This window comes from Falco cherrug, chromosome W, assembly GCF_023634085.1.
Source record: "Falco cherrug isolate bFalChe1 chromosome W, bFalChe1.pri, whole genome shotgun sequence".
NCBI classification, from domain to species: Eukaryota; Metazoa; Chordata; class Aves; order Falconiformes; family Falconidae; genus Falco; species Falco cherrug.
In genome coordinates, this window is record NC_073719.1 from 9,535,602 (window position 1) to 9,562,076 (window position 26,475).

The 26,475-nt window shown below is 41.0% G+C and overlaps 1 long non-coding RNA gene across 1 annotated transcript; it reads left to right on the forward strand.

Moving 5' to 3' along the window:
• The first annotated feature begins 18,843 nt into the window (after nt 1-18,843).
• LOC129734576 (uncharacterized) lies at nt 18,844-24,484 on the forward strand. The gene is made up of 3 exons (XR_008730109.1): nt 18,844-19,920; nt 22,319-22,405; nt 22,516-24,484. It is a non-coding gene; the product is annotated as an uncharacterized LOC129734576 (long non-coding RNA).
• Nucleotides 24,485-26,475: the final 1,991 nt, after the last annotated feature.

A 26,475-nucleotide genomic window follows, 5' to 3' on the forward strand; every position in this document is an offset into this window, starting at 1 on the left:
TCATGGAGCAGTGTACAAAATAAAAATGCAGTCTTTGCTTTATTTTAGGTTACTCTCTTCATTCTTACCATCCATATAACTGTACATTTGGTAATTGTTTAGCAGGCCTAATTGTTTGCTTTCTGAAACTAGTATGTCCAACAGTCTTCTGTCATTAAAATACCTCAATTGTCCCTACTAATTTTTTATAGCATCATGTTGATGATTGTAATCCATCAAAAGTAAAATGCTTTCCATACTGAATAGTGAGTGACAATGAGGATGTTTCCTATACATGATGGAACAGAAGAAGTCTGATCTCCTCTGGAAGTGTAATCACATATGGCTGGGAAGGCAGTGATGTGCGGAATTAAACTCTATAACTCAGGATAGGTTATAAAGCAGGTATGTTTAATTCACCAGCGGACATCAGGGTGGATAATTCCAAAAGCACCTGCTGCCCTGACTTCTTTGTGCACGTGTGATTTAAAGTATACATTCATACATATTCAATAGATGCCAGATAATAGGTTGGGTTAGGATAATCAGTCTACCAAGAAGTCATTAACATAAGTTTCCTCCCATTTGCACTTGCACACTGTCTCCTGGTGGAGGTCCTGGGGGTCTTTGAGGATGAAGGCTTAGTAGTCTCCCTCACTCTGAACTTTTCACCTTCACTCTTTGCGCAGACTCAGTCGTGTCTCAAGTTTCTTCCAAACCATAAAACAGGACAGATCCAGTTTTCCTATCTCAAGGCACAGATGTTCACATACCAGTGTCGTCTTATCAGCACACAGAGCATCCCAGGTCCACCTTATCAGTACAAAGGGCCCCAGGACCGGGCCTAATTTGCAAAGTCGTATTGTGAAGTTCCTCTTTGTACATACAATGAGAGTTTTAATTATTCTAAATTTTCCATATCCTATTAATCTAGTTATTTCTAAGCTTTCTATCAGAAGGCATAATTTTCCATGTTGGGATGAGGGACAAAACAGCTGTAAAATAATAGTGTTGGCATTTAAAATTCAATTTTTATTTCCTAAATGCATAATGACTATCTACTATATTTAAAGAGAAGCTAAGTAAACTACCTCTGTTCAATTTAACTTTGATACAATCCCAAATTTACCTTGATTAAATATTGCAGTACACTGTTGGGGTCTGCAGCGGGTCTGCAGATAAGTTAGTTGACCTCAAAGACTTAGCCGTGTACCTTTAAGACAGCCACAGATTGTCAGGTATGTAAACAGGGTGTGAAGAACCGGAACTTAGAACCGCAGCATACGGGCACCTACAGCAACAGCAAATAGCAAGCAAGAAGGACACAAAAACCTATCAGGGTCTAACACCTGCACTGTCTAAGATATATAAATAGTTTGCATAAACAATAAAGGCCATTTTGTCCGAACCCAGCCACGCAGACATAGTGTTTCTTTTAAGCCCGCCTCAACTTGCATCACCACATTACACCATATAAATATGTTTTCCCTATATTTGGTTGCATTATTTTTTCAAATTGTCAAATCAAATAGAGCAATGAACAGAAATGTATTGTGTGACTAAGTTTTCAATAGAATCATTTTGATTGGGAAAGATCTTTAAGATCAAGTTCCACCATAAATCTAACTCCATTTTGGAGTATTATGCAAGTACTAATAGAAAACCTTTTTAACACCACAACCTATTTTGTATATGCTGTGTTCCAGAAATAGTTAGGAATGTTTTAGTGCTATTTTTAAACATTTTATTGTGACTTTTTGTTTGTATTTTTCTAACTTGGTTACCATGGGTCTGCTCCTGAATTCTGACCGAGGAATACTTGGTAGTGTTTCACAGGAGGAGAAAAGACAAAAAGGTGATGTTAAGGGACCTTTACTCTTGCCTGTTTTGGACTGCTTTGCTCCTGGATAGTCTCCTTAATTCTGGCTTTAAGCTATGCTGCAGCCTCTTAGCCTAAGAGTCTGTTTTGACAGCTGATGGCCCCACATAAATCTTGCACTGGTCAAAACAAATGGAAAGGAATGAAAACTGCAGCCATGCCACGTGAGGACATGGACATCTATAGCTCATAACCATCAGTCCTTTGCTCACAAGCTCCTGCAGAGCTGCTTCTGGCCACGCTACAGACAAAGAGTTAAAAGTAAAGTTGTCAGAAAAAAGCCAACTATGAGGTTGCCTAAAATAAGCTATTTGCTCAGAATTTTGCCTATGCACTCATGATGGTTTTGAACTGCCTTTGGTAAGGTTCTTCGATCTAAAAAGGGTAACAATGAATGCTGCTGAGGATATTTGTGTCCAAAACGCAATCCTAGAAGAATACCGTACCAACTTCTAATCAGACCTGGAATAGCTTTTCTATAGGAAATCAGTTATGCTATCTATATAGTAGTTCTATACTGGTTATATTGCTCTTCCAAGGTGTGATGGGTGCACTCCTCCTGTTTGAACTAACTATACTTTGATTCAGGCAGTTGCTCAACAAGTAGGCCTAACTGAAGTTAGCTTTGTTGTACCACATCAGTGAAAACCCAGCACCAAACCACAAAACCAGTTTGGGCTGGAGACTGGGCTGATAAGTGTCAGAAACTGCATGAACACAGCAGAAAACTTGATTAAAAGCCAACCACTTTACACTATAAATATCTGCAGCCATCAGGGTCTGTTAAGCTCTCCTGCACAGCAGTGAACTGCATGGCAGTGATCTTCCCTTAAGTAGGGAGGCTTTCTCAAGGTTACTCCTCAAGGTTGAGAGATCCCTTACCCAGCATCTGTTTTGCTGATTGACTGGACACCAAGCAAAAATGAATTCAAAATAAAATATAAGAATAAATGCAGTTTATTACATTACAATATAATAAATGAAAACAACATGCAATATGATAAAAGGAAACAGTACTAGTTATTATGCACAATATGATAAAAGAGCAATAGAAGCAAAGCATCAGATTGTTACTGCAAAGTGTCACAGAGACTAAGAAAAGGATACATCACCAATCACCACCTTAACATCATCCAGGCCCACACTTTGGCTGGGAAGCCCTGTTGCAGCCTGTGCCAGGAGTCTCTCTGTAACTGGGAAAATTCCTATGCAGTGCGTCCACCTGTATGTGAGGCTTCTGGCCCAGTCCTGGAGCTTGCCTGCCTTTATATTCAGTGAAAAACAAAAATAGTTTACACACCTAGTGTATGCAAACTTTTAAGTTTAGGCTAAGTGCAAGCATGCACTGTCTCATGATTTGTAAGTTTCACACATGCCAGGGATCTTGGCCAGACACCTGAGCATGGTGGAGTTACTGTCATGACACAGCTGCACACAATATTTATTGTCTGGATGGTCCTGCTCATATCTTGCTTGTTCGGGGGGCTCAAGACAAACACCACCTGCTCATTAAAGTTGTCCTTGAGCTCCCTGTCCAAGTTAAGCGATCCCTAATTAAAGACAAAGGCTTTTTCATAAGCAGTAATCAATTTAATAAATTTTCACCACAGCATCTGATGTCTACAGTGAGGTAAGAGACATTTTTTACACATCAAACAATAGCTTAATTATTAAATGTGTAGTAAGTAGTAGAGGTTTTGGCTGCTGTTTAATCATTGTTTAATAAAACCTTTTGGTTAACCCCATGATGAGGACTCATCTCAATAATTCTCCTGAGATACAATGTCAGTAATTAGTGCTGCATCCTGTAGGAAAACTATTGCTCTTCTCTCTTCACTGGTAGGAAAGAAGAATTTCTGTGGCAAGTTTGTTTAAAATTAATTATGGTGGATTTTTTTAAGCTGATGAAAACCCATGAGAATGAGTTCTGGAGTAACAAGTTAGTGAATAGGTGATGTGTAAATAGACACTATAAATGTTATCACAAATATAATTCCAGAATTATTCTATGTAGGCACATTTATGATAATGGTACCCATCATGCTATCCATTAAATAAATACAGATTTCTCTAACTGTAGGGTGAATTGTATTTATTTTACATTTTATTACTTCCTCATCTCTATTCTGACCATTATTTTTTCTTACAAGGGGCTAACACTGATAATCCAAATCTTTTAGTAGTTTTTAGCAACACTGTTGTACATATGTGCACACTTAAATTCCTTTTTTCTTGTCATCTTATTTTCTGTGAATAATATCGGTCATGTAAAAATAAGGACTAACAATATGTGAATTCCTGGATTCAGTGTTGGCTCAATGATATTTAAGGTTGAATTTCTTATGGACTGCCATTTTTGGAACTACAGGTTAAATCCCTTTGAAGCAAGAAGATACAGACAGTCCAGTGAGATGAACTATCCTGCCTCTAGGCCTGTCAGACTAATAGATTGTACTTTAAGTAAAGAGTTTTTGTTTTGTAGAAAAACTACCATGAAATATTTTTAGTAGGGTTCAAAAAACAATCCTTTTGATTGTCCTCCATCTGTAAAATAGGGCTCATGATAAAAGATAACTTTAGTTTGCGGAAAATAATGACTTTTTTCAGAATCTGTTAAAACATTTGTAGATTTTTTTCATCATATAAGATATTCAATTTTAAGTGTAATTAAAGGAGAATCAGTTTGTTTTCCCCGTTTCTCTTCTTTATGAAGTCTTCAGTTCACTTTCTTTAGTTTTTTCCCTTTCTTCTCCCCACCTGAAAAATATGAAAGGCATATTCTAAGTGTTTAGAAACATTCTCCTTTTTTTAGTATTTTATCCCTTCTCCTTTGAACAACAAAATATAAAAGATCGCCCTTGTATGACTAGTGTAACTGAAAACCATTATAGACATTTTTCATTTTCCTGTGGGAAGAATTGTTTCAGAGTGGCTTTTTAAAATTTAAAACAGACATTTTCAGTTATATCTGTCCGGAGTTCTAAGACATGAGAGTTGCAAACAATGAAATGAAAGTATATTTTTAATGTTTTAATTCACAGGTTTCATCTACTAGTTTCATCCATCAAAAGGATATTTTAATATAAGACTTACATGGCAGATATGAGTAATATACTAAATCAGTAAGGAAATATTGACTTTTCAGGCCACAAAGGTAAAAATTATATATATTAACTTATCACCATGCCTGCAAAAAAGCAAAAGCTCTCAACAGAGAAGTGGCTTTACCAAGTGTTTCTAAGAGCACTTTTGTCTAGAGCTGCAACTACTCTTTATTGTGATTTATATAAATAAAATATTTTAAATAATTTGTTAAACTAAGGTTGAGAAAATGCATAGATTCTGATTAACCATGCTATTAGCAACATAGCAGAGTTTAAAAGTGAGCATCATGACAGCATTAACTCAACACATTTTTCATGAACATATTTCAAAGTGTTGTGATTAGACAGTGTACATTCAGATTAAACAGATACATAACTTTGGCAAGATGTGATGATTTGACCTTGGCTGGATGCCAGGCGCCCACCAAAACCACTCTATCACTTTCCTCCTCAACCGTACAAGGGAAGGGAAAATATAACAAAAAGCTCATGGGTCATGCTAAGGACAGGGAGATCACTCAGCAGTTACCATCACAGGCAAAACAGACTCAACTTGGGGAAATAAATTTAATTTATTACCATTCAAACCAGAGTAAGATAATGAGAACTAAAATCAAAACTTAAAAATACTTTCCTCCCACCCCTCCCTTCTTCCTGGGCTCAACTTCACTCACGATTTCTCTACCTCCTCCCCCTGAGCCGCACAGGGGGACAGAGAATGGGGTTATGGTCAGTTCATCACATGTTGTCTCTGCTGCTCATTCCTCCTCACATTCTTCCCCTGCTCCAGTGTGGAGATCCCTCCCATGGGAGGCAGTCCTCCATGAACTTCTCCAATGTGAGTCCTTCCCATGGTCTGCAGTTCTTCACAAACTGCTTCAGCATGGGTCCCTTCCACAGGGTGCAGTCCTTCAGAAGGAACAGACTGCTCCAGCATGGGTCCCCCACAGGGTCACAAGTCTTGCCAGCAACCCTGCTTCAGCATGGGCTTCCCACAGGTCACAGCCTCCTTCAGGCATCCACCTGCTCTGGCGTGGGGACCTCCATGGGCTGCAGGTGGATATCTGCTCCATCATGGACCAACATGGGCTGCAGGGAGACAGTTTGCCTCACCATGGTCTTCACCATGGGCTGCAGGGGAATCTCTGCTCCGGTGCCTGGAGCACTTCCTCCCCCTCCTTCTTCACTGACCTTGGTGTCTGCAGAGTTGTTGCTCTGACATATTTTCACTCCTCTCTCCAGCTGCAATTGTTGCACAGATATATATATTTTTTTTTCTTCTTAAATATGTTATCTCAGAGACACTACCACCATTGCTGATTGGTTCAGCCTTGGCCAGTGGTGGGTCTGTCTTGGAGTCAGCTGGCATTGGTTCCATTGGGCATAGGCAATGCTTCTAGCATCTTCTTACAGATGCCACCCCTGTAGCCCCCCTGGTACCAAACCCTTGCCACACAAACCCACTACAGCCCCTCTTTGAATCTGCATAGAAAAGATTTAAGCAAGAAAAAAAGATAGCCTTGTTCTTTACTGTTGGTGAGGCAAATGCACTTAAATCTTAATGCAGATGGCACAGAAACCTATCAGTTAATGGAAAGACATCCAGTGCAAAATACAGTTGCTGTTATGAAGCCCTTAATGCACTGCTTTTCAACGTTTATATAGTGATCTGTCTTTATCTGAAGTTAAAATTTATTGTATTATTTTTCTCTTCCTCCTATATCTATTTCATTTGCTGTAAAAGTAGGAGAAGTGTTTCAATTGAAAGTTTATCTCATTTCTGTGCATTTTGAGAGTGCAGTTATGATGCTGTGGCTATTATACTGTGTGATATGAGACAAGGTTTGTAGAAGAGGTGCTATCTTTAATTAGACAAACTGATGGAACTGGAGAAAACAAACAAACTTTTAGACTTGACTGACATCCATTAATAAGATCTGACAAGTAGCAAAATCCAAACTAAATACAAGTGGGACATTTTTTCTTAGTATAATAAAATTATTTTAATCAATTAAACCACTGGAGAGAAAACAGTTGCTAACATGAATGTACAGGGACGAATCAGCAAGAAAACTGTAAGCTTTTAAAACAATGTTGCTAGTGAGTCCACAGTTTGTTTTTCCACTGTTAAGAATTTAGTTCCCAGGATTATTTTTTTAAATATGACTTGTAGGTCCCCTGTGAGCATCTGGACTGTGCAAGAGATGGAATATTTTCTTTATGACAAAAATATTCTCCTATCCTTTTCTGTGTTCTGTCCTTGATCAGGTATCTGTGTGAGTTCATGAATAGTGGCTGATTAGTTTCATGCACACAATTCTCATGAGGGTATGTGATGTGTTTAGTGCAATATATCACATTTTAAAAAGTGTATGAACAAGACTCATGGAAATTAATAGTTCTTTGGGGCACTGAAATCAATTATGTTAAATACATTAGTATTTGTGAATTTTGCATTTGCTGCTCCAGCAAGGTTTGTTTCTGATGGGTGTTTGTTAGTACAGGGGAAATTTGCTTTTGGATTGTGAGTTTAATACTGGAAGCATTGTTTGAAAAGAGAAGTGGAAAAGGGCTCAAGGAAGAATTCTTCAAGGATGTGTTTTAGTAGATGCTATAATTATTTAACAATTTTCTGTATACATACCAGCATTGAATAGTATGTAATAGACAGGAACATACTGTCAGTAAGGGTTTTGTTTCTGCGTTGTTAGATTCATAGATGGTATTCAGGTGGATAATTCAAACACACAGCCTGATTCTTGCAGGGCAGTTCTAGAGACTTTTTCTAGTGTGTTGCATGCTGGCTGATTTTGTGAAGAGTGTGTTGATTTGTGGTTTCCTATACAGGGTAATTTGTATTGTCACTTTTAGTCAGCCACGTTATCTAGAATGATGATATTCATATTCTAGTACGGGAAGGGCAGTAAATATTGAATAAGCGATGGAAATCAGTGGAGAAGTTCAGGTGATAAAGATGTGTATCTTTTAGATACAGAGTAGGTTTAGTGGCACAGTTCTCTCAAACACCTTCCCACAAGCAGTTCATGAACAGGCTGACATACTGGTATGAAGGAGAAATTTTAAAACAGTTTCAAACATTGGTTGCCCCATCCTACCAATTTGCACAATTATTTATGAGTAGCAGCCACCTCCATCTGAAAACCACTGATATAGGTGTATCAGTATTTTATTAAAGGAGAGAAACAACTGTACTCTTTTTCAGTTCCTTCTCTACCTTCAGCTTTGCCTGAGTGCCTAATCAAGAGCCTGAGTGTTGGCTGGATACATCCAAGGGTACCAGGACAGGTATTCAGTTTGCCCATCTTACGGACTACTCAGGCTGGCAATCTTGAAAAAGGAACATCGGCCAGTAAATCTACTTGTTTTCTGTGGTTAATATGCTGCTACTGTGAAAACTTGCACAAGATATAGCTTGCTTCTGGTTCTAAGGTGAGAGAGTATAACTTGCAGTGTTGCTGTGGGCATTTTAAATTTCTCTGCTCCTAACAATTAGCTGCACTCCTGCAGATCTCTCTTATTTTCCTAACTGCTCATTTCAGTTGCCTCCATTTGTACATTCCAGGCAGTGATCATGCCAGAAGTTTCAAAATCTAGTTAAAAACAATGTTATGTCTTTCAGGCAGTTATTACTTTCAGAAATTATTATTTGATATTTATATTGCAGTGATGTCCGGAAGTACTGATTCAAAGCACCTTAAAATCCACTGTTCAAGTCACTACCTGAGCACTTAATGAGAAGAAGCCTGGAGGCCTTTCAATCTAATCTTGGAAAAGTAGAAACACACAAACATAACAAACAACAGTAGTAAGAATAGGGAAAAGCAGTAATAAAACCTTGTTATGCTGAAAAAAAAATATATACACTGTTCAGACCACTGGACTCTTGAAAGGGACAAACATAATGTCGCTGTCTCACCAATTGTTTTTTGTTGGGGTCTGCAGTGGGTCTGCAGACAAGTTAGTTGACTTCAAAGACTTAGCCGTGTACCTTTAAGACACCCACAAATTGTCAGGTATGTAAACAGGGTGTGAAGAACCGGAACTTAGAACCGCAGCATACGGGCACCTACAGCAACAGCAAATAGCAAGCAAGAAGGACACAAAAACCTATCAGGGTCTAACACCTGCACTGTCTAAGATGTATAAATAATTTGTATAAACAATAAAGGCCATTTTGTCCGAACCCAGCCATGCAGACATAGTGTTTTTTCAGTCTGCCTCGACCTGCGTCACCACATTTGGTGACCCCGATGTGTCGATGTGATCCCAGTAAAGGGTACCAAAAAGAGACCCTGAGACTATGCCGATGTGACCCCGGTAAGGGGTGTCAGGAGCAGATCCTGAGACGGACCAGCGGGTTGCTGGGGAGGCGGAGCCTGGTGAAGCGGAGTAGCACAGCGAGCAGCTGCAAGATCCCGGGAGAACGTGACACCGGTAAGGTGAGCCACCAGGGACAGCATGGGGACTAAGTTATCTAAAGAAGATACCATGGTGCTATCAATGTGGAAATTAGTATTAGAGAAGCGTGGAATTACTTTAGATGGGCTTCGGTTAAAAAATATGTTATTGTGGGCCAAAACACATGGAGTGGAAGTGTCCCCTGCGACTGCTCTTAGTGTGTGGACCTGGGACAATTTAGGATCAACACTGTCAGAAGCTCTGGAGAAAGGGGACGAAAAGGCGCCGGGGCTTTTGCTTACATGGGGACTGCTTAGACATGCTGTAGGGGGCTTGCAAAATCCGCAAGACGCAAATGGGGGCTTGCAAAATCAGCAAAATGCGAGTGGGAGCTTGCAAAGTCCACAAGACGCAAGCGGGGGCTTAAAAAGTCCTCCCACGTATCCCCCTCCAGAAGAGGACAGACAAGAGGATGAGGGGGTGGGGGAGGGGGAGAGTCTGTGTCCCTTACCAGACGCCACTCCCCAATGCCCCGAATCCCCTAAATCTCTCCAACTGCATCGACTTATACTCGATACCGATTCCGAGGACGACAAGCAGAGACCTCGGCGGACCGATCCCAGCCCCCCTGACCCCCCCCAACATTTGTGCCAGCCCACACTCCTGCCTCCTCCGGATGCTCCGGCCCTCCCGCCCGCCCCGTCGGCTGCTCCGGCCCTGCCTGCGCAGGGTGGAAGTGCCGAAAACCCGGATTCGGGTCCAGCTACGACAACGTTATCAGTCACAGGCAATGAAGAAGGTGGAGGTGGTAAAAATCCAGTTTCCAGTGGTACGGTAATGACGCGCGACCCTCGGCGATTTTGGCAGGCTGTAAGAGATGGGGCATTAAGAGACGGGAACTGGGGTTTAGTAGAACAGATAGGCGGACCGCTCCTTGATCTTCCTACTCCTTCCACCATGCACCGCACGCATATCCTATTGTATTGGGAGATGCGGCTGCTGGTAATCCTCACGTTCATACACCATTTGCTTGGAAAGTAGTGCAGGACTTGCAAAAAACTGTTTCTCAGTACGGGGTTACTGTGTTCTGTCATGCAGAAAAGCTGTTTATAATCTACTGTATTGCCGCAGTTGAAATGTATTTTGGTGTTTAAAAAAAAAAGAATTGTAGAATTGTACGGAACAGAGACAGTGGATTGTTTTGACATTGATAATGTGCAGTTTTGGCCTTGCTTTGACGATGTGCAGCTGAGATCCTGCAGCAAAGAGTTAAATAACTTTAAGGGAGTATGAGTAGAAACTAGGATGAGACAGAAACAAAGGAGGAATGTGATCTCACCTCTAGAAGATAAGGAAACAGCACGAACAGTAAAGAGTAGCCTATAGTGAACAGTGCTAAGGAAAGTGTTGTATGAATTTGACTGATCACTCAAACTGTATTCATAAGCAGCTCGCTGAGTTAAGAGAAAATGTACAGGCCATAAAGACTGAGAACGGGTTAACGGACTGGCTACAGAGTTTAGGAATTACTGGATGGTTAAAAGATTTTTTTCTGCACGGGATAACGGTATTAATTGCCATTGTAATCTTTTTAATGATATTGGGCTGTGTGTGGAATTGCTTTATGAGAATTATGAACAGAATAATAAAAGGGGTCTGGATTGCTCAAAAACAAAAAGGGGATTTGTGGAATGGCTGGAAGACAACGGACATATTATGAGCAATCCAGACCAAGTAACTTTGTTGTAATAGAAGGCCAAGCAGGCCGAAGCTGTAACAAGCTGCAAGTGTTGTGAAGGACATATGCAAGGCCAAGGGAGACAAAGAAACTGTATTCGCAGAGAGATAAGAGAGCTGGACAGAAAGATGAGAAAAACCAGGATGCCTGCACAAGGGGGGAGCAGCGTGTGGGCACCACACCGGGACCAATCATAGGGGAGATGGGAGCGTGTGAACAAGTAGTTTTAACCTGTCACCTTTTACATAACAAAGCCTGTGTAGCGTGTGTATTTTTAGCTGGGGGTATAAATTGGTGTGAGTCTATTAATAAAGTGGCACTAACTTAAATAAATAAATAAATAAATAAATGGGAATGAAGGAATAGACCCCAGAGGCACGATTAGAGAAAGCATGCTATGTTTTGAACTTTCTTAAAATCCCTGCTGACTATGTGGTGCCTCCCATTGTGCGACATTTTGTGTCAATTGGTGACAAGCAGCAAAAGCACAAAGGTGTCTTAGTACGCATGAAAGACCCTCGTACCAGGCATTGGTCAGGACCGCATGAATTGTTAGCTTGGGGAAGAGGTTATGCTTGTGTTTCTACAGATGAAGGTCCGCGATGGATACCTGCTCGCTGTGTGCGGCCTGAGCTTAGCGTGCCAGATTGTAGGAGCGCTGCTGCTGCCAGTCAACCCAACAACTAATGTGTGGTCTCCTTACTGAACCAGTCCTTGTTTGGTGTGCCCTTCCTTGAAGCTGACTTGCAGACATTGTTGCAAAAAAGTGAATGTATGTGGGGAATGAAGAATCTTACTGAAAGCCTTGATATTTGGGATAATTGATTACCTCTGTATAATGTTAACCCAAAAGAAGTTGATATTGTTTGCACTTTGAATGTCGATAGTTGTCTTTATGTAGATGCTTATGTAGTGAAAAGCTATGATGGGACCATGACACCCGCATAAATCAACACGTGAACATGTTGATAAGCATAATGTGCTTAAAAGCAATATAACTTTGGATGAAGCATGTAATGATGTAGTTGATTTACGGAACTGATGGGAACGTATTGCAGCGGTTCTTCTCTTATCCAGAGCAACAGCAGGGAAAGCATTCAAGAGTTAAATCACCTTATTTGTTAGGCAGTTAAGAATGTGAGTCAAATTTGCCACTATTACATACAAAACAGAGCGACTATTGGCTTTTTGTTGTTGGCTCAAGAACGTGGCTGTGAGGATTTTGATGGTATGTGCTGCGTGGATCTTAGGCGCCCCATTGCAGCAACATGTTACCAAAATCTGAGAAAATGTCAGCCTTTTTGGCATCAATTCACTCAATTGGCAGTATTGTTTGTTTGCTATTGCCTTGGTTGCCGTCATGTTTGCAAGGGCCCTGCAGAACATGGCAAACCTGGTACTAGCTGTTCAAAAACAAAAAGGGGGAATTGTTGGGGTCTGCAGTGGGTCTGCAGACAAGTAGTTGACTTCAAAGACTTAGCCGTGTACCTTTAAGACACCCACAAATTGTCAGGTATGGAAACAGGATGTGAAGAACCGGAACTTAGAACCGCAGCATACGGGCACCTACAGCAACAGCAAATAGCAAGCAAGAAGAACACAAAAACCTATCAGGGTCTGACACCTGCACTGTCTTAGATGTATAAATAATTTGTATGAACAATAAAGGCCATTTTGTCCGAACCCAGCCATGCAGACATAGTGTTTTTTTCAGTCCACCTTGACTTGCGTCACCACAGAAGACATCAATTACAGAGGCATTCATATTAATTTTGATAAAGATGCATTATTGGGTATGAGACAGGAATGATCAATTGTTCTCATGAGATAAAATATTAGTAATTTTATTATAGCACCATTACAGTGCTCTATGGTGAGAAATTCTAAATCTATTGTCAGTGCTTTTTACTTGAGGGGCTGAAGTTCTCATACTTGTCATCTTAATGGCACAGGAGCAGGCTGTCTCTACGTGCCAAAAGATGAGCCCATGGGGAAGAAGACCAGCCTAGTTGAACAGAGTGCTTTGGCTGGAACTCAGGAAAAAAGAAAAAAAAAAAGGGAGTTTATGACCTTTGGAAGAAGGGGCAGGCAGCTCAGGAGGACTAGAAAGATGTCATGAGGTAATTCAAGGAGAAAATTAGAAGGGCCAAAGCCCAAATAGAACTTAATTTGGTTACTACCATAAAAGGCAATAAAAAATGTTTCTATAAATACATTAACAACAAAAGGAGGGCTAAGGAGAATGTGCATCCTTTATTGGATGCAGGAGGGAAACATAGTGACAAAGGATGAGGAAAAGGTTGAGGTACTTAATTGAAGAGGGTCCCCCGTGGAGAGTCGGCCAAGTCACGACAATCATACCAATGCCATGCTCTACTTTATTAAACAAACAGGTCATATTTATAACTTAAACCGACCGTTCACCCAACTTTACACACAGGTGATTGGATAAAAGTTTCTGGCCACGTGGGCGTCCGTGTCGCTGATCGGTGAGCATGCTGCAGGCGCCTGATCAGAGTGTGCCGATGAGAGTGTGCTGATTCCATGGTTCCCAGGACTTGCTCTGCACCTGGCTTCTTGTTTGTGCATAGCTTGTTTTCTTTCTCACACTGCTTGTTCCCAGGACAATTTAAAGTTGCTCTGCAGCTTCAACTAACAGGCCTGGGTTGTCCAGCCTGGACAATGGTAACATATGTCCTTGGTCCTTTAAAAATCCCTCTACAGTTTACCATAGATGCTGGGTCCAAAAGTTCTGCTAAATTTGTCTATGAGGGAAATTTGGATGACAGCCATCTCTCTGCAAGGACATAAATAACATAATATGCTCTTATTTAGCCTACTTGTTTTCCAACTGAAGAGAACTCTGAGTTTTCAGGACATGGGACATCAGTCTCTGTAGCTGGTCTGCTCGGATGCAGAGAAGCCTTTTTGTCTTTGCAGCTGTGGAGATTTATAAAGAATCAGTTTTCCCATGTTTCTCTTCCCAGAAGATTTCTTTAAAGCATGATGACCAAGACAAGTGAGACACCTCCTCTGCTTTAGTCCAATGCTTACAGATTTGGAATATGTCAGTGTGGTAGGATGACCTTGGCTGGACACCAGGTACCCACCAAGCTGCTCTATCACTTCCCTCCTCAGCAGAAGGGGGGATGGGTGGGGAGAAAATATGATGAAAAAAACTCGTGGGTCAAGATAAAGGCAGTTTAATGAAGGAACAGCAAAGGTCATGCACGTGGAAGAAAAGGAAAACAAGAGATGTTATTCTCTACTTCCCATCAGCAGGCGATGTTTGGCCACTTCCCAAGAAGCAGGGCTTCAGTACACTTAGCGGTTGCTCTAGAAGACAAGTGTCATAAATAATGAATGCCCTCCCCCCCTTCCTCCTCCTTTCTCTTAGCTTTTATATCTGAGCAGATATGGTATGGTGTGGAATATCCCTTTGGTCATTTTGGGTCAGCTGTCCTGGCTATGTCCCCTCCCAAGATCTTGCCACCCCCAGCCTACTGGTGAGGGGGAAAGGTTGGAGGGACAGCCTTGATGCTGTGGGAGCACTGCTCAGCAGTAGCCAAAACACTGGTGTGTTATCACCACCTTTCTGGCTACCAATACAAAGCACAGCACTGTGAGGGCTGCTGTGGGGAAGTTAACTCCATCTCAACCAGACCCAATACAGCCAGACAGACATGTCCCACCTGACAAAGCAATCTGTAGCTAATGTGCAGCCACACAGAAAACAGGAGTAACACGATGGCTGTAGAAGAATGGCTGCAGAAGCGTGGCCACAGAATCTCTAAAGATCTGCACAATCCAGGCCTGGTATTAGAATAGGCCTGGAATTAGAATTGTGCTGAAGTTGCTGTGCTGAAGATAACAAGAAAGGTAGCCTTGAGCTATTCTTGAATCCTGAGACCAAGTAACTTTGTTGTGCCAACAGGCCGTGGCTGTAACAAGCTGCAGCTGTTGGGAAGGCAGGTGCAAGGCCAAGGGAGATAGGGAGCGGTATGGGAATATAGGGAGTAGCAAACTGCAAGGCTGAAACATAGTAACACAAATAGCTGCATGGATAGAATGCTTATTTTAGTCATGATAATTAGGGGTGTGAGAACAGCGTGTGCTTAGAGGCTAATAACCAATTATATTTTTGCTTTGGGAATATGCATGTGTATCGAGTCTATATAAATAGTATTAGAAACTAATAAAGTTGAGCAAGATGCATAACTCATATTGAGTAATTTCTTGACTCCGGCGAACCCTTCTCCCAACAGATGGCCCTTTAATCCCAGGTGTGAGGACATTAGTAAAATAATAAGAGGCTGAATGAGGACAAGAGGATGGCACAAGATGTCTTAGCCTCATACCATTGTCTCCATGTATACACACTATCAAAGTTTGATACTCAATAACATGGTTTGTTTCAGTAAGTGGAAGGATCCAAGGAGAGCAAGGCAGGCTCTACAGCATAAGTATCCCAAGAACAGAGTACATCTTTCCCTTTCCCAATACAGGAATTAGTTGTGGTTAATAAACATGTAATTTGTCAGTAAAATAACAGCAGCACTGTATTAAGTTTATTATCAACAACACTTTCTTCTTTCCCCTGCCCCCAAGTTTGCTAGCCGCCAAAACCTCTTTTTTATATATTTTCTAGAAAAGGTAGGGCCATTATTTGAGTTTCATCCTTTATTAGTATACTAAGGGTTTTGCTGGGTAGAGGACAGTATAGTTTAGTTGTGAGGTATCTCTTAGCATGGAAAAGCCCGATGAACTCAAATTGATCTTTCTTTGTTTGAAATTAGGGAAGATAAAGCGTGCCCAAGTATTAACTGTGTTTTATTTTAGATATGTAGAATTAGAAAACTGAGCCTGTGCCATAAAAGCAATGCCAAGATTAAAAGGAAATAAATAAACCAAATGCAAATACTTAAGGTCCTACATTCTGACATAAGTAATTAAAGTGCCCTGATCTTCAAATCCAATTCCTCCTTAAATTCCAAGACAATATAACATAATTTAGCTCTGATTTATCTACTGTTCTTATTTCTTTTAAATAAACAGGATAGGTATAATCTCACTGTAGACAGCAGACTTGTTCAAGAGTGAAAGTTAATATTAATTTCAGAACTGAATAAACTTTAATTAAACAAAAGAAATATATTAGTTAAAATTAAAAATTATATATATCAGCGCTAATCACAGAAAAAATTAATATATCTAGATGTTAATATTTCTAGAAGCATGGGAAAGAAATCAATACTACATAATCCTTATGATCCTTATTTGATTATGATGTCATATTTTTAATATGCCCTATAGAAGTGTGGTGACGCGGGTCGAGGCAGACTGAAAAAACACTATGTCTGCATGGCTGGGTTCGGACAAAATGGCCTTTATTGTTCATACAAATTATTTATGCATCTAAGACAGTACAGGTGTCAGACCCTGATAGGTTTTTGTGTCCTTCTTCTTGCTTGCTCTTTGCTGTTGCTGTAGGTGCCCGTATGCTGCGGTTCTAAGTTCCGGTTCTTCACATCCTGTTTCCATACCTGACAATTTGTGGGTGTCTTAAAGGTACACGGCTAAGTCTTTGAAGTCAACTACTTGTCTGCAGACCCACTGCAGACCCCAACAATTCCCCCTTTTTGTTTTTGAACAGCTAGTACCAGGTTTGCCATGTTCTGCAGGGCCCTTGCAAACATGACGGCAACCAAGGCAATAGCAAACAAACAATACTGCCAATTGAGTGAATTGATGCCAAAAAGGCTGACATTTTCTCAGATTTTGGTAACATGTTGCTGCAATGGGGCGCCTAAGATCCACGCAGCACATACCATCAAAATCCTCACAGCCACGTTCTTGAGCCAACAACAAAAAGCCAATAGTCGCTCTGTTTTGTATGTAATAGTGGCAAATTTGACTCACATTCTTAACTGCCTAACAAATAAGGTGATTTAACTCTTGAATGCTTTCCCTGCTGTTGCTCTGGATAAGAGAAGAACCGCTGCAATACGTTCCCATCAGTTCCGTAAATCAACTACATCATTACATGCTTCATCCAAAGTTATATTGCTTTTAAGCACATTATGCTTATCAACATGTTCACGTGTTGATTTATGCGGGTGTCATGGTCCCATCATAGCTTTTCACTACATTAGCATCTACATAAAGACAACTATCGACATTCAAAGTGCAAACAATATCAACTTCTTTTGGGTTAACATTATACAGAGGTAATCAATTATCCCAAATATCAAGGCTTTCAGTAAGATTCTTCATTCCCCACATACATTCACTTTTTTGCAACAATGTCTGCAAGTCAGCTTCAAGGAAGGGCACACCAAACAAGGACTGGTTCAGTAAGGAGGCCACACATTAGTTGTTGGGTTGACTGGCAGCAGCAGCGCTCCTACAATCTGGCACGCTAAGCTCAGGCCGCACACAGCGAGCAGGTATCCATCGCGGACCTTCATCTGTAGAAACACAAGCATAACCTCTTCCCCAAGCTAACAATTCATGCGGTCCTGACCAATGCCTGGTACAAGGGTCTTTCATGCGTACTAAGACACCTTTGTGCTTTTGCTGCTTGTCACCAATTGACACAAAATGTCACACAATGGGAGGCACCATATAGTCAGCAGGGATTTTAAGAAAGTTCAAAACATAGCATGCTTTCTCTAATCGTGCCTCTGGGGTCATTCCCTTCATTCCCCCCCCCCTTTTTTCTTTTTTTAAATAGCAAAATACATTTCAAATGCAGTAATACAGTAGATTATTAACAGCTTTTCTGCATGACAGAACACAGTAACCCCGTACTGAGAAACAGTTTTTTGCAAGTCCTGCACTACTTTCCAAGCAAATGGTGTATGAACGTGAGGATTACCAGCAGCCGCATCTCCCAATACAATAGGATATGCTTGAGGCGCATCGGTGGAAGGAGTAGGAAGATCAAGGAGCTGTCCGCCTATCTGTTCTACTAAACCCCAGTTCCCGTCTCTTAATGCCCCATCTCTTACAGCCTGCCAAAATCGCCGAGGGTCGCGCGTCATTACCGTACCACTGGAAACTGGATTTTTACCACCTCCACCTTCTTCATTGCCTGTGACTGATAACGTTGTCGTAGCTGGACCCGAATCCGGGTTTTCGGCACTTCCACCCTGCGCAGGCAGGGCCGGAGCAGCCGACGGGGCGGGCGGGAGGGCCGGAGCATCCGGAGGAGGCAGGAGTGTGGGCTGGCACAAATGTTGGGGGGGGTCAGGGGGGCTGGGATCGGTCCGCCGAGGTCTCTGCTTGTCGTCCTCGGAATCGGTATCGAGTATAAGTCGATGCAGTTGGAGAGATTTAGGGTGTTATAGTTTACCTGCCCAATTAAAAAATTTGATTTATTAAAGCAAGCGACAAGTAAGCAAAACAGCGCTGAGCGGCCAGGAAGTCTCCTGCTCCACCAACGGCACGCACCACACCCTCCTTTGTTCGTGGTTTTATACTCTCCTTCCGGTATACGTGTCCCTTTTAGGAGTCCTCTGCGTCTGCGCTGCCTGTTGCTAGGGGGTCTTTTCCTGCCTCCTGGTGGTCGTGGGATGAAGACCACAGTCTTCCTCTTCTGCCCTTTCATTGACTCCTCTCGCTGCTGTCTTCTGCAATCTCGTGCAGTCCCACAGGAACTCGCAGAGCAGGATGTAGGGGGTTTTCTTACTCCTCCGCAGCCTTGTGTTTCTGCTAGCTTAAGCAACTTTAAGCAAGACTTCAGTTAAATGTTAAATGCAGTTAAAATGATAAATTCATAGATCAAGTTTTAATTAACAAACTTATATGCATCCATTACATAGGGGATTTGGGGCATTGGGGAGTGGCATCTGGTAAGGGACACAGACTCTCCCCCTCCCCCATCCCCTCATCCTCTTGTCTGTATTCTGGAGGAGGATACAGGGGAGGTTTGAATGATACACCCTCATTTGCATTTTGCTGACTTTTTAAGCCCCCACTTGTGTCTTGATGATTTTGCAAGCCCCCATTTGCATCTTGCAGATTTTGCAAGCCCCCACTCGCACCTTGATGATTAAAGCCCCCTACAGCATGTCTAAGCAGTCCCCATGTAAGCAAAAGCCCCGGCGCCTCTTTGTCCCCTTTTTCCAGAGCTTCTGACAGTGTTGATCCTAAATTGTCCCAGGTCCACACACTAAGAGCAGTCGCAGGGGACACTTCCACTCCATGTGTTTTGGCCCACAATAACATATTTTTTAACCGAAGCCCATCTAAAGTAATTCCACGCTTCTCTAATACTAATTTCCACATTGATAGCACCATGGTATCTTCTTTAGATAACTTAGTCCCCATGCTGTCCCTGGTGGCTCACCTTACCGGTGTCACGTTCTCCCGGGATCTTGCAGCTGCTCGCTGTGCTACTCCGCTTCACCAGGCTCCGCCTCCCCAGCAACCCGCTGGTCCGTCTCAGGATCTGCTCCTGACACCCCTTACCGGGGTCACATCGGCATAGTCTCAGGGTCTCTTTTTGGTACCCTTTACTGGGATCACATCGACACATCGGGGTCACCAAATGTGGTGACGCAGGTCGAGGCAGACTGAAAAAACACTATGTCTGCATGGCTGGGTTCGGACAAAATGGCCTTTATTGTTTATACAAATTATTTATACATCTTAGACAGTGCAGGTGTTAGACCCTGATAGGTTTTTGTGTCCTTCTTGCTTGCTATTTGCTGTTGCTGTAGGTGCCCGTATGCTGCGGTTCTAAGTTCCGGTTCTTCACACCCTGTTTACATACCTGACAATTTGTGGCTGTCTTAAAGGTACACGGCTAAGTCTTTGAAGTCAACTAACTTTTCTTCAGACCCGCTGCAGACCCCAACAATGAAGATTAGGCTAAGTTCTTCCATTAAGGGCAAAACATTGCTGTGAATGGAACCTCTGCTTTCAGCATAATGACATAGACCTAACTGTCTGGGTAGCTTCCTTCCAATAGAGAGCCCTTGAGATATATGCACACGAGACACATTTTATCATAGCTCGTTTCAGAGAAGACTGAGGTTTTTTCCCCCACAAATAAAGATAGGTAGGGGCAAGAGTGAAGATCATCCAGGCAGAGAGTGCTGGAGGGAACTGTCACGCCACGTGACTCCAGCAGGAAGTACTGTGGCTGCTGGGGACCGTGTTTTGCTCTGACACTCAGTTTGGACAATGATACTATCTGCTCCAAATGCTCTGAGAAGCTTACAAAATTCCTGGGCTCCCTAGATGCTACCCTGAGCCCTCCTTAATGGCTCTCATTCCCTAGAAAAACCAAGACAGCCAGAGCTTCTGGTAACAGCTTTACTTTCTTCAAATTCTACTGGCAAATTTCTTTACTAACTAGCTTAAAAAAGTTAAACACAAACAGAAACCCCACTGATGTTTGCATTAACCAAGTAATTGTCTTTAGCAATAAGAGGGTCACAGCTGATACAGCCATAGTGTGTTTCATAGGCCAGCAGAGCTACACTAGACTTCACCAGAGTTCCAAGGCAAGCACTCAAAATTTAGGAGGTGCTATAATTAAGGTACATAAGGATAGGAGATGCATAATTACATTCAACCATAATTACACCCACTGGTGACTATGCTTTATGATATAGTCTTCAATTACATGACCACCTCCTTTCTTTTCCCTATAGGATCTTCAGCTGTGTCAGGACTGTCTCCATGGCACAGTGCTGCAGAATTGCCCAAGTTTCCATTAAACATGCTGTTTAGGAAACCAGGAAGTGCAGGAACATTTGCATTGCACCACGTCCAGGACAGTCAGCAGTCATATGAAGTTAGGCTCAAGATAGAAATGTCTGAAGCATGAGAAGTCTGAGCTCACAACTTAAAATGCTCTCATGCAGATTTGAAAAAATTTACAGATTTGCATGTCTGGTTTGCATATTATTAAAGCCTGTATTTATAAATCTCTGCTGATAAGCAACATCTTTATGAGCTGCTTTCTTCTCTATAGGATAAGAAGCTACTTATCAGGACTGAACTTTTTCCACACAAAAGGCCTTATCCAGCCTCTATTGCTGTGGTAAAATTCTTATTGATAAAATGGGAGTAAAATCATGCCTCTGGTACCTGGTGGTATCCCCATCCCATGCCCCCCCCCCCTTCCCGACTCCCAACAAGGCATTGTTCAGTTCAGCCAAACCAACAGAAAAAACTCTGCAAGAGTCGTTTCTCAATTCATAGCACAAATATATATATGCACATAGCATGACAGACTGAAAGGCTATTAGAATTTTTTACACTGAAAAAAGTGAGCTGGTTTTTCAGATATACCTGGCAAATCTTTGTGTGCATGCTGAAGAGCAGAATGGAGTGCTCATCTTTTACAGTCACATGTCAGCATCATGAAGAAATATTTACATTGTGAGCAGCTAGTAGTAATCTTTCATAATTGCTGCTTATTAACACCTCTATACTTTTGAAGCATGGTAGAATCATAGTTTCAGTGATACTTTTGAAACAATGCAATGGCAATACAGAAAATTAGCTATTCATAATCTTAGGCTATGTCTGAAATGAATGTAAATAATCTATATAGCAATTACATTGGTGGTACTAAAACACAGTCCCAAAGGACAGGCCAACCTAAATCTGATTTTTAAAAAGATACCATTAAACTATATATCTCTTTATCATATAAAACTAGACAACTAAATCATGAAGTTTGGTCTATAAGTGTACTTGAAAATTCAAAAAGATCATATGCTTGTAAAGACCTTATTTTGGTTTACTTAGCAGTGTAACTATCTAACTTCTGAAACAGAAAGAATTGAAAAAGAAATTAGAAATATGCATCCATCAGACAAATATGCTGCATGTGAAAGGGGTACAGACTTACTAAGGGAGTCCAAACAAGAAGAGACCACAGGTTTCAGAATTCATTAATTTTTAATTTGCTGTGACCAACTTGGGAAACCATTTGTTATGGGCGAAAAGCAGGTGTGGATCCCTCAGGGATAAGACACAACACTCAGCAAGTGAAAACTTTGATTTTATTGAAAGCATAGCATTACCACAGTGGGAGCACAGGGACACTGACGCTAGTCAAAATGGGGACCTGATGCAGCAGAGCCCTGCTCAGGGGTGAAGCTCAAGAGAAAGCACCACAGGGGTGGATAATAAAACTTGCACTGATTAACATATGCAATCTCTTGTTTTGTTCATTAGCAAACTCGCTGATGTAATGCAGGTGCTATTATCCGAATTGTGGATCCAAGATCCGCAGCTGGCTGCCCCATTGGCACCCATGCAAGGGTATGTGCAGATAGGGGGAAGTGAACTATCTTGGATTACAATGACAAAGTCTTCTTGTGCCCTATACCATTCTATAAAATAACTCACTGAATCTATTTACCTTCCTGCAGCAGATCACTTGGCATAGCATTCTTGCTCAGCACCACAAATTCCATGAATAAAAAATGTAGCAAGATTTTTGGCAGCAGGAATGGAACAATTTCTATCTTCACACTGGACAAGCCAGATCTGTTATGACTCAGTGCCCCTGGAACAACTGGAGAAGGTTATCTGATATATTACATTGCACTAGAATAGATTAAAGATCTTATTATATATCTTGAAAAAAGCCAAGGGCTTCAAAGAAAGTTGTATTCCCTTCCTCCACGCTCCCATAGCAATAAATTTTTTTAACTTTAATCTCTTATTTATATTCTGTTTATAAACATGCATAACCTTACATTTTCTTATTAATATCTCATTTACTCTAGTGCATACTCCTGGTGATATCTTTTCATGTTTCCACTTTTAAAAAAGTTAAACATCATAATATCAGATTTCACTATTAAGGAAGGATTAACTCTGAAGTTGAAGATTACAGTCACCTTCCTGTTTACTCCTATAATTACTACCTCGCTAAAGTGTCATCTTGCTTTTAGTTTCAACACTTCTTCCAATGAAGTACACATTGTTGTCATTTGGCAAGTTGCTTTCCTGCCCTTGGCATTAAATACAATACTCCTTTCATAGTGTGTGACATCTACATTTGCATCTGTCAGCCTGACATCCGTTTATTCACATCTCCAAGTGTTATACATAGAAGGGAAGCCGCACTCATATCTAGCATGTTTTTCTTGCTGCCTTGTCAATAGTTGTTCTCACCAATAACTGTCAACCCTGACTTTGATGTGTTGTGGGTTCTCTTCTGGGAGATAGCTCTAACTTCATTCAATCTTTGAGCATACAATTGTTTGAAATAACTGCCTTGATAGTTTCCTTAGCTGAGAAAGTATCTATATGTCTTTCAGGCTTTTGTTTTACAGTTCTTTCAATAATGCAAGATTTCAGGTCTAAATGAGAACCTAGAGGTAATACTGATACATATAAATAATATGATGGCTAAAGTAAATCTAGCCTTACACAAAACATTATATTTTCTCTTTTTAAAGTTAACCACAAAGTTACCTTAGCAGACATTTAAGTATTTGGTGATCCTCACAGTTTATTTATTCTGTTAATGCAAGTTGACTAGACAGCTCACTTAACAAGCTTACCCTTGTACATCAAATTTATGTTTTACCTAAGCAAGAGTATCATTCCCCTTAAGTTTTCCCCTAAAAAAAGCCCCTGATCCACTGCATTGCAACTGAGACATCATGTTACCTTTCTATTCAGACTGAACAGACCATTTAGGAAGACCTCTTCCCTTTTTGCCTTCATGGCAGACAGGTTTCTAGGTATAGCTCTACTGAAAATTTATCACACTGGTTAGCAGGTGGTACAACAGGAGTGCTAAAATCAAACCAATTTGTGATTTATGCAACTTCTATCAGAACTCGAGCAAACATTATCATCTCTAGGGAATGAGAGAGATGAAAGACAGCCACCTTAAGCTTCATCCATGCTTCTACCAAGTACTGTGTCACTGAAAATAAGTGGTTTGGTTCTTGAGAGCCATCCTAGACCAGAAGTTCCTCATTCAGGTTAAGGAGTACTGCCTGAAGTCTCCAGCAGAGTAAATGTGCATACAGTGCAAAAAGTGCATACAAATACCTGAAGGAAAAAAAATGGCAATTTATCTGTAAATCAGAAGACCTTCAGGTATATTTTTTGTCTATATACAGATTCACACTTACTCAATCTTTCCCTTGCTCATTAAGTTCCATAAGAAATGGTGGATGGGCCTATGGCTGGGCTTACCCAGGGTTTACCATGCCTGACAAGAAAAAGAATGAGCATGTCCCTGTAGGAAGAGATAAGGCATAACCATACTTGAGCATAAGCACATTCATAATGTGAATATGTATACAGACAACATATCTACAACACCTTTTAACTTCTGATGATTTTACTTTCCTGTAGAGAATGTGAGCTTATTTGTATAAAATAAAAATTAATTCAAAGGGGCAAATGCTATTAATGCTATTAAGTTTAACTGCATTATATTCATAAATATTTTACAGACAGCTGATTTAAACCCTGTAATCTTATGGGTCTTCATTCTGAATTTTCAATAGGATAAAATTCTCTTCTTGACTAGTCTTGAAATATAAAAATATACTTTTTTAAAATTATCAAGGTGACTAAACCACATTCCTCAGTGCTTCCTCTCAAAACACAACATGCCATATACATGTGCTTTGTAACATTTCTCATTAATGTTTTAGGCCAAAACTTTCATGTTTATAGCATAGAATTAATTATTCCTAAAAACCCTTCTATTATTGACTATATTTGTAACACTTCATACAGTATATGACTATATAAATCTGACAGATTTGGGCTGTAACTTATTTTGGAAGTTGAGCCATGAGTGGTTCTTAACAAATAAAGATTTTAATGAAAGAATAAGGAAAAAATCAAATTGATCAATTCTATTCCAAGTGCTTCTCCTAGGTTTAAAGCATAAATTTGAGCTAATGTGTGGTGGGTTGACCTTGGCTGGATGCCAGGTGCCCACCAATCTGTTCTATCATTCCCCCTTCCCAGCTGGACAAGGCAAGGAGAAAATAAGATGGAAAAAACTTAAAGGCTGAGATAAGGGCAGTTTAATAAAGAAAAGCAAAGGCTGTACAAGGAAGCAAAGGGGAGGCAATGTCCAGCCACTTCCTAGGAAGTAAGGCCTCAGTACACATAGCGGTTGCTCCAGAAGACAAATGTAATAACCAATGCCCTCCCCGCCTCCTCCTTTCTCTTACCTTTTACTGCTGAGCATGAAGTCATATGGTATGGAATATCCTTTTGGTCACTTTGGGTCAGCTGTCTTGGTTACGTCTCCTCCCAAGATCTTGCCCACCCCCAGCCTACTGGCCTTTGGGGGGTTGTTTGAAGAGGCAGCTTTGAGCACTGTTCAGCAGTAGTCAAAACACTGGTGTACCAATACCTTTCTAGCTACCGATACAAAGCACAGCACTATGAGGGCTGATATGGGAAAAGTTAACACCCTCCCAGCCAGACCCAATACAATCTCCACCCTTTATTCCATACCATTTGTGTCATGCTCAGGTCCCACACAACTTCATACATACACGTATATATATATTTTCTAACCATTCCACTGTATTTAATCCTCATTACCAAAATCCCTTCTCATCAACACTTACAACTTATACTACATACTTAAACCATCTTTATACCCAACATACAGATTTATACGTTCTCATTATTTATCATCCCCTATCCTTTAACAGATAGATATTATTCTTCCATTCTATGGGCTTCCTCCACTCCTCCAGTTGTTCATAAGAACAGGCTATGACTTGGGCACCATCTGTTAAGATGGATACCCAGGACAGAAGAAGAATTATGTTTGATTGTTGGGCATCAATAATGGCTTGGTTTGGGTCACTGCTATACTTTTCTGGTTCCTTGTGAAGCTCATGCTTCATCGGTTCAGGTTGTTCCTACTACATTGCTTCCTACAACATACAACTCATATCACAGATTACAGTTTCCCCCAAGGTTAAATATCCTTGAGGCACACGCCAGGTCTCCCCATCCTTCTGTATTACCCACCAAGCACAGCCAGGTCCTTCAGTGAAGGACAATCCCATGTGTTTCTTGTCCAAGTTTATGAAGTTATTTAGGAAATGAGTCCCATTGACTGATCCAATTCTTTCTGGGATACTGTGTCGCCACAAAATTTGCCTTTCAAGGCCTAAGATGGTGTTTTGGGAAGTGGCATGGTTTACAGGGTATATTTCTAGCCACCAGTAGTTGCTTCCACCATGGTATGTAGCACTTGCCTTGATGTGTTTGTGGCAGTGGTCCAATACAGTCAATTTGCCAGGCCTCACCATATCAAAAACCCAGCCACTGCCCTCTATTCCAGGAAGACTTGTGTGGCTCACTTGATTGCAGCACATGTTTCA